We start from the raw sequence: 7,784 nt of genomic DNA, 5'->3' as shown, positions 1-7,784 counted from the left end.
GTTCCGACGCCCGGCACAAGTCTTAAATATGAGTTAAGCAATTGCTGTGAAGTTTGGTTAGATTTGGACGTCATTTGACGTGTTTTGAGCTAGCAACAGTAAAACTTTGATGTTTCATGGAAATTGGAAGGAAATCATGGGTCTTGAGGCCTAATTCGATGTTGTATTGGCGATTTGATCGCACGGATGAGTCCGTAGGATGTTTTTGGAGTTGTGTGCTGAGATCGGTGTTTTGTGAAAAAGGCTTTGCATCCTGGTTAAGGATTCTTGGTCGCTCTTTGGCATTAGTGCGGTCGGTGGTCTGGATGTACAGACCAGTTATCTGTCACGGGAAGGTTGTATAAGTGTGGCATGTAGTCACTTGATTGGTTGAAGAGTTAAACCAAGTAGGAAGATTGTAGTAATATCGCTAATTTGAGAATGGATGCCTGGAGGGCAATCGATTTATTGGGCTGTGGACTGTGGAGGATTACTCCGGTTATGATGGTTGTCCTTATGTGTTATGAGAAAAAGGGGAGTATTTATGGGCCTTTGGGAAGTTATTGGCCTAGTTCAGTGCGATCAGAACTAGCTTGAGGTCTGCGGAGGGGTTTAGATATGAATATGGGCTTTATATCAGGCCAGATGTGTTCATTTCAGTAAGGCGCTCCTTGTGGAAGAACAGTCAGAGTGTTATTTCGTCGTCAGTTATTTCAAGTAATGATATATTGCATCGTGTGAGTGGTGAGACGGCTTGGTGAACTGCTTATGTGTTGAGGTTTCACGTAGAGACAATGTTATATGAGCTAAATGGCTCTTGAGATTCAGATCATATATCGCACCCCAGTTGTGCTTGAGTTTTGTAGCCTATGGCACTATGTGTCTCCTAGAGACTGTATTATGCACTTAGCGTGCTGGTGACCGATATTCGGCATTTTGTTGTAATGAGCAATTTAGCTCGATGTACATTTCCTTCGGTGAAATCTATGTGTGGATCGGGTGGCACGCCACCATAGGTATGTTATTTGGATCGGGTTGCACATCGCAACAGCGAGACGTTGAGTACAGTTCCCCGTATTTGTTTTATGCGTTTTGTTTCCTCTTTTCCTGAGAGGAACTTATATTAGCGGTACGCCCGCGTCGCATGTATGATTCGCGAGCAGGGTAATTGGAATTCCTTTTCAGAGTTCGTCTTCCTTTTGTATCGTGCTCAAATTGTTAGCCTATCGGCACATTGCGGCATCATATGAGACTTTTGACCATGTCCGGAGTGGCTTATTGCCTGAGCAGTTTGTACCGGGTGAGACGAGATCATTGGACTTAGGATCAGTGCAATCTGAATATATGAAGTATATTAAGGAGCAAAGACCAATATTTGGTTCAGAAAGAGGTGATGGTTCTTGACAGGAGTATAGACCCTGTGAATAGTTGATTCGCCAGTTGGTTATGAATTTCTATGCATCCCTTCCGTCGTGGCGGCATTGCGAGAGTTGGAACAGGACTTATATATGTCATGGTGTGCATTGTGAGCATCAGATTCGGGAAATGTCGAGTATTATGATCAGAGAGTGTTATTATGGTCTTGTGAATGATGGGGTGCATGGTGTGAATTCCGCAAGGGTGTGCAGTCATGTTCTGGTACAACGTGTGGTGATTGATACGGTGTTCATATGTTGAAAGCAGGCCTGGCAGAGAATTTCGGATGTTGAAACTGGACTCCAAGGCTTATTTGCCTAAATGAAAGAGGTTATCTTTAGATTTGATCGAGCTGATGTGCCCAACTGAGTTGTGGTAGCACGGGTAGGTGCACGAGGTATTAAGCAGTGATTCCAGACAACCCCAGCACAGTTCCTAGCACGTTCGAGGACGAACGTATGTTTAAGTAGGAGAGGAGGTAACGACCCGACCGGTCGTTTTGAGCCCTAGAACGCCGTTCAGCAGTTGGAGGCCATGAGCAGCTTCAATTCAGGCATTATGACTTGTACGCGTGGTCGGAATTAAATTTCGGGAAGTTCGGAGTTGACTTGGAGAGGAAATTCTCATTTTCGGAAGCTTTATGTTGACTAGGATTGGATTTCAGAGTAAACGACCTCGGAATCGGGATTTGAAGGTTCCACCAGGTTCGTATGATGATTTCGGACTTGGGCGTATGCCCGGATCGGGTTTTGGGTGACCCGGGAGCGTTTTGGCGCCTATTGTGGAAGTTAGCATTTTGGAAAAAATTTCATAAGTTTGGGTTGAAGTGCAATTTAGTGTTATCGATATCCGTTTGGGATTCCGAGTCTGGGAGTAGCTCCGTATGGTGATTCTGGAGTTGGGAGCGCGATCAGAAGTGAATTCGGATGTCCGTGGAGCATTTTGGAGCCATTTGGCTAAGGATAGAAATTTGAAGGTTTTTGAGAGGTTTGACCGGAGGTGGACTTTTTGATATCAGGGTCGGAATCCGATTCCGAAAGTTGGAGTAGGTCCGTAATATCTAATATGACTTGTGGGCAAAATTTGAAGTCAATCGGACGTGATTTGATAGGTTTAAACATCGAAAGTAGAAGTTTGAAATTCTAAAGTTCATAAAGTTTGGATTGGAGGTCGATTTGTGGTTTAAGCATTGTTTGATATGATTTGAGGCCTCGAGCAAGTTCGTAATGTATTTTGGGACTAGTTGGTATTATTGGTTCGGGTCCCGGGGGCCTCGGGTGTGTTTCAGGTTGTATCGCGCTCTTATTTGATGTTTCAACATCGTTTCTTTGGACATAAAGGGTACCATATTAAGCAAATGAGCTCCAAATTAAGTTTTTATTGTACCATTAGATCCGTATTATAATTACGGAGCCATATCAAAAAGAATCGTCGAATTTGGACATCGTATGAGGGAGTTATGCTCATTTCCGTGTCGAAAAATATTGCTGGTTTCTGGTGTGAAGATTTGCTCTTCGCGAATGCGAGAGAGGTTCCGCGAACGCGAAGACGGATTTCTGGGTTGACCGGTCAATGTGAAAAATTGCCCTTCGCGAACGCCAAGGTATCCCGCGAAGGCGATGAAGAAATATCGCCTGGACAGTGTTTTAAACCGAGAATTTTAGTATTTTGGGCATATCTTGAGTTCTAGAGCTCCGTTTGAGGTGATTTTTGTGGCGTTGTTCTCGTCTCAACAAAGGGGTAAATATGTGACCTTTATTTTGATGTATCTCCATGATTATTTCTGTTGGTTTCAATTTTTATCCGTGTTTGGATTGTAGAATTGGGATTTTGAGCCCGAAAGTTAAAAAATGGTAAATACTTGATTTGAGGGTCGATTCATGGACGAAATTTGATGAATTTCTTGATATAGACCAAATGAGTTATGGGAAATATTTATTTTCAATTATTTTCAGAATCCGGGCACGTGGGCCCAAGGGTAATTTTTATCGACTTTTCGATCGGGGTTAGGAATTGTTATGAATTGGATTGTAATGAGTAATTGAAACTATATTAATGGATTTGAATAATTATTGGCTAGCTTTGGAGCGTTTAGCATTGATTCGAGTCTTCGGAAGGGCGTGGAATGCCGGTTGTGGATCTTCAGAGCGAGGTGAGTCTCCTTTCTAACCTTGTAAGAGGGAATTGTCCCCATAGGTGAATTAATTGGATTTGTGCTCCTATTTGTGGGGGCTACGTACGCACGAGGTGACGAGAGTCCGTGCGTAGCTACTATTATGTTTAAGTCCGGGTAGTCTAGGACCCAGAAGCATGCTATACTTGGAATAGTTGTAATCTTATTGACAGTTTGAATTGCTTAAATCACATAGAACTAGTAAATGAATTTCTAAAAAAAAGATTAAACTTCATTTCCTTGAATTGTTAAAAGAGAATTGGCTTTTCTTTGGATAATTGTTCCCTGATGAAGTCTTGATTGACTTATTGTTGTGTTTATTTATATTTGACCGCGTCGCATGTATGATTCGCGAGCGGGGTAATAGATGCATCTATGGTTCGCGCCATTCGATCCTCTGGCAGTGCACAGTTTAATTATTGTTGGATCGGGTCGTACGTCCTCGGCATGATTTGCGCATGCTTGTATTGCTTGCCTCGAAATTTATTGAACTTGTTGTTGCCTTTTTCCCGGCTTGAGAATATATGTATAATTGATTAAAAGAAATTTTGGAAATTTCCTATAAAAGAAAGAATTTCTTACTTGCTTCATTCCATTGAATGACTATCACGTTTATAAAAATCCCCGATTTACTATACTATTGAGATAACATTATTGGACCACTAGTAAGCGTCGAAGTCGAACTCTCGTCTCTACTTCCTCGAGATTAGACGGGATACTCATTGGGTACACGTTGTTTTCGTACTCATACTACACTTCTGTGCATTTTTGTTGCACGGGCACATGCATCTCTAGTGGCCTAGTGGGCGTAGCAGCATGGTGGATACGGAGACTTAGGTGAGCTGCATTTCCCGAGACGACCCGCAGCCAGCAAGTCTCTTTCAGATTACTGTATTTATTTTCTGTCCAACATTGTATTCCGGACGGTTGTTGTATTGTATTGCTTCTTAGAAATTGCTCAGGCACTTGTGACACCGGGTTCTGGGATGTCTATGGGTTTATCCAAAAATTTTAACAAAGTTGTTAACTCTTTCATTATTCATTCAGTGGAATTTACTATGTGTTGTTTAAACGTACAAAAGAAAGGATTTCGGAAATATTTAAAAAATGAGAATTTAGTTAAGTATTTTGGTTGGCTTGCCTAACAGCGGTGTCCGGCGCCATCACGACCCTTAGTGGATTTTGGGTCGTGACACAGACTCGGAAGTCCAAACGAATATCGATAACATTGAAATGCACTTCAACCCAAATTTATGAAATTCTTCTAAACTGCTAACTTCCACAATAGGCGACGAAACGCTCATGGGTCATCCAAAACCCGATCTGAACATACGCCCAAGTCCGAAATCATCGTACGAACCTGCTGGAACCTTCAAATCCCGTTTTCGAGGCCGTTTACACTAAAATTCAATCTTAGTCAATTCTTCTAACTTAAAACTTTCAAAATGAGAATTTTCTTTCCAATTCAACTCTGAACTTTCCAAAATTCAATCCCGACCACGCGTACAAGTGATAATACCTGTAGTGAAGCTACTCATGGCCTCAAACCGACGAACGACGCGTTAGAGATCAAAACGATTGGTCGGGTCGTTACAATCGACTAGCATTCTTCATGATTAAGACTAACTTTAGTTAGAACCCGCGCGATGCGCGGATAATTAAATATTAATCTTATAATATTATGATCTAATATATCATATTATTTTAAGAAATATTAGTTGTTATCAAATAAATTTATCAATTATATTTTTGAGTATTATTTTTTTTATAATTTTATCATATAAATTTAAAGCGTGGATAGAATCACATTATATCTATTATATGTCATAAATCTACTAATAATTGTAATAATTATTATTATTTTTATGTTATTTTCAAAATAATATAAATTGAATTCTTCTTTCCGTTTGCATTTATTTATTTAATATGAAAGTTTAATTATTTTTATTAAAATTACTAAATAATAAGTTAAAGTATATCTATATTCTATAGTTTGAGCATTCTTATCATAATTGTAAGAAATTTTCAATCTCAAGTTCAAATAGTTTCCCTTTCATTTCTAATAGTAAATTTTTAGTAATTTTTGATATTTTTGATATTTTTTTTATCTAATATATAGTCTTTTTACGTTTTATGTGGCTCATTAACTTGTAACTTTATTTAATATTATTATCAATTATTATTCCTTAATATTATATATTGATAAATATATAATTTTTTTAATCATAAAATAAATATTTTTTTTAAAAAAATATTGCTCGAAAATTTGTTAATAATATTTTAAGTATTGTAATTCACTTTATTTTATAAACTTACGATTTATAAATATCCTCATATTATCTCTAATTTATTTTTTTTATTCAATATTTTTAGTTTTTGATTTTATCTATTAGACTTGAGTTACATAGACTTATCCATAATATGACCTTTCTTATCACAATATTAAAAAAAAAAAAAATCTCATCCCAAATTTAAATAAGTTTTACCCTTTTTTCTATGATAAAAAATCTGAAATTTTATTTATTTTCTCTATTTATTCTTTAGTTTTGCTATTATATTATTAAATACCTAATATTATTAAATTGTCATGTAGCTTTTATTAGCTTATTTGAATTTCATATTTATTTCTACCATACTCATTCTAATATAATATAAATATAAATTAAAAAGTATTTCAGTAGTAACTTTGACTTTATTGTTCATATTCCTAAATATGACTTTATTGTTCATATTCCGTAGGATATTTTTGGAGTTGTGTGTATGTTTGGTTTGGAGCCCCGAGGGCTCGGGTGAGTTTTGAGTGGGTCCCGGAAGGGTTTTAGACGTAAAAGCATCAGAAATTGCAGGTCCAGGTGTTGTAGGCCCCCAGCGCGGCCGCGATCATTTCTGCGCGGTCCGCGCTGGGAGCCGCGCGGCCGCGGTGCATTTCTGCGCGGTCCGCGTGGCTAGGTTCAGAGGGCCAATGAACTCTAGGTCAACCAGCGCGGCCGCGCACCAAATCAGTGCGGTCCGTGCTGGATAGGTTCAGAGAGTCGTTTTCCCTCCCTTCCTCGGCGCGGCCGCGGGGCATTTTTGCGCGGTCCGCGCCAGTCCTTCAGCAAAGTATATAAAACTGAGATTTTCAGTCATTTTGCACTTTTTCAAGACCCAAAACATAAGAGGCGATTTTCCAAACGATTCTTCTCCTTCAAAACGATTGGTAAGTGATTTCTAACTTATTTTCCTTGCTTCTTATCATCTTTAAACATAATTTCAACTTCAAAACAAAGATTTTAATGGGGGAATTTGGGAATTTAGGGTAGAACTAGGGTTGCAAAAATTTGGGGGTTTTGGACCTCAATTTGAGGTCCGATTCCAAAATAACTTATATATATCTGAGTTCATGGGGGAATGGGTAGTCGGGTTTTGGTTCGAACCTCGGGTTTTGACCACGTGGGCCCGGGGGCATTTTGGGGATCTTTGAACAAACTTTGGGAAATTCACTTTTCATGCATTCAAATTTATTAGATTAGCCTTTGTTGATACACTCAAGTAATTTATGACTTGATTCGAGCGGTTTGGTGGTGAATTCGAAGGGTAAAGCTATACTAGAGGATTGAGTAGAGTTTGGAGCATTCGAGGTAAGTGTTTGTTCTAACTTTGGCTTGAGGGAATAGGATTAGGATGTTATTTGCTACTTGCTAAATGTGGAGTACGGTGTATAGGCATGGTGACGGTTATCTATGCACTGGAGTCTAGCATGACCGTGAGTCTTAACTGTTTTTAATTCGAATGACGTGATACAATTACCTGGTTAAATTGATAAATTTCATATAATGTGAACGGTTGAGGAAGAATTGTGATTGGTATATTTTGGAGCGTTGGCTCGAACAAGAATGTGATAGTCGAGAAAGAAGTAATTTACAAGAGGATGTGTTGTGATTATTCCCTTGCCGGGACGTGTAGACTATTATTATGTACTCTCCCTTGCCGGGATATTTGAGCTGTTAGTTGTACCCTTGCTGGGTTAAAGTGTTATGTTGTCGAATTCCCCTAATGGGGCCTTCTTTACAAAGTCAGATATTTTGAACTATAATATGGGATCGTGTGGCACGCCGTCCACTTATATATTATGAAATGGGATCGTGTGGCACGCCGACCACTTATGTATTATGAAATGGGATCGTGTGGCACGCCGACCACTTATATATTATGAAACAGATCGGAAGAGCGTCGT

The sequence above is a fragment of the Nicotiana attenuata genome, chromosome 11 (genome assembly GCF_001879085.1).
Source record: "Nicotiana attenuata strain UT chromosome 11, NIATTr2, whole genome shotgun sequence".
Classification (NCBI taxonomy): domain Eukaryota; kingdom Viridiplantae; phylum Streptophyta; class Magnoliopsida; order Solanales; family Solanaceae; genus Nicotiana; species Nicotiana attenuata.
The sequence above is the reverse complement of the archived record's forward strand: the minus strand, read 5'-3'. Positions refer to the sequence as shown.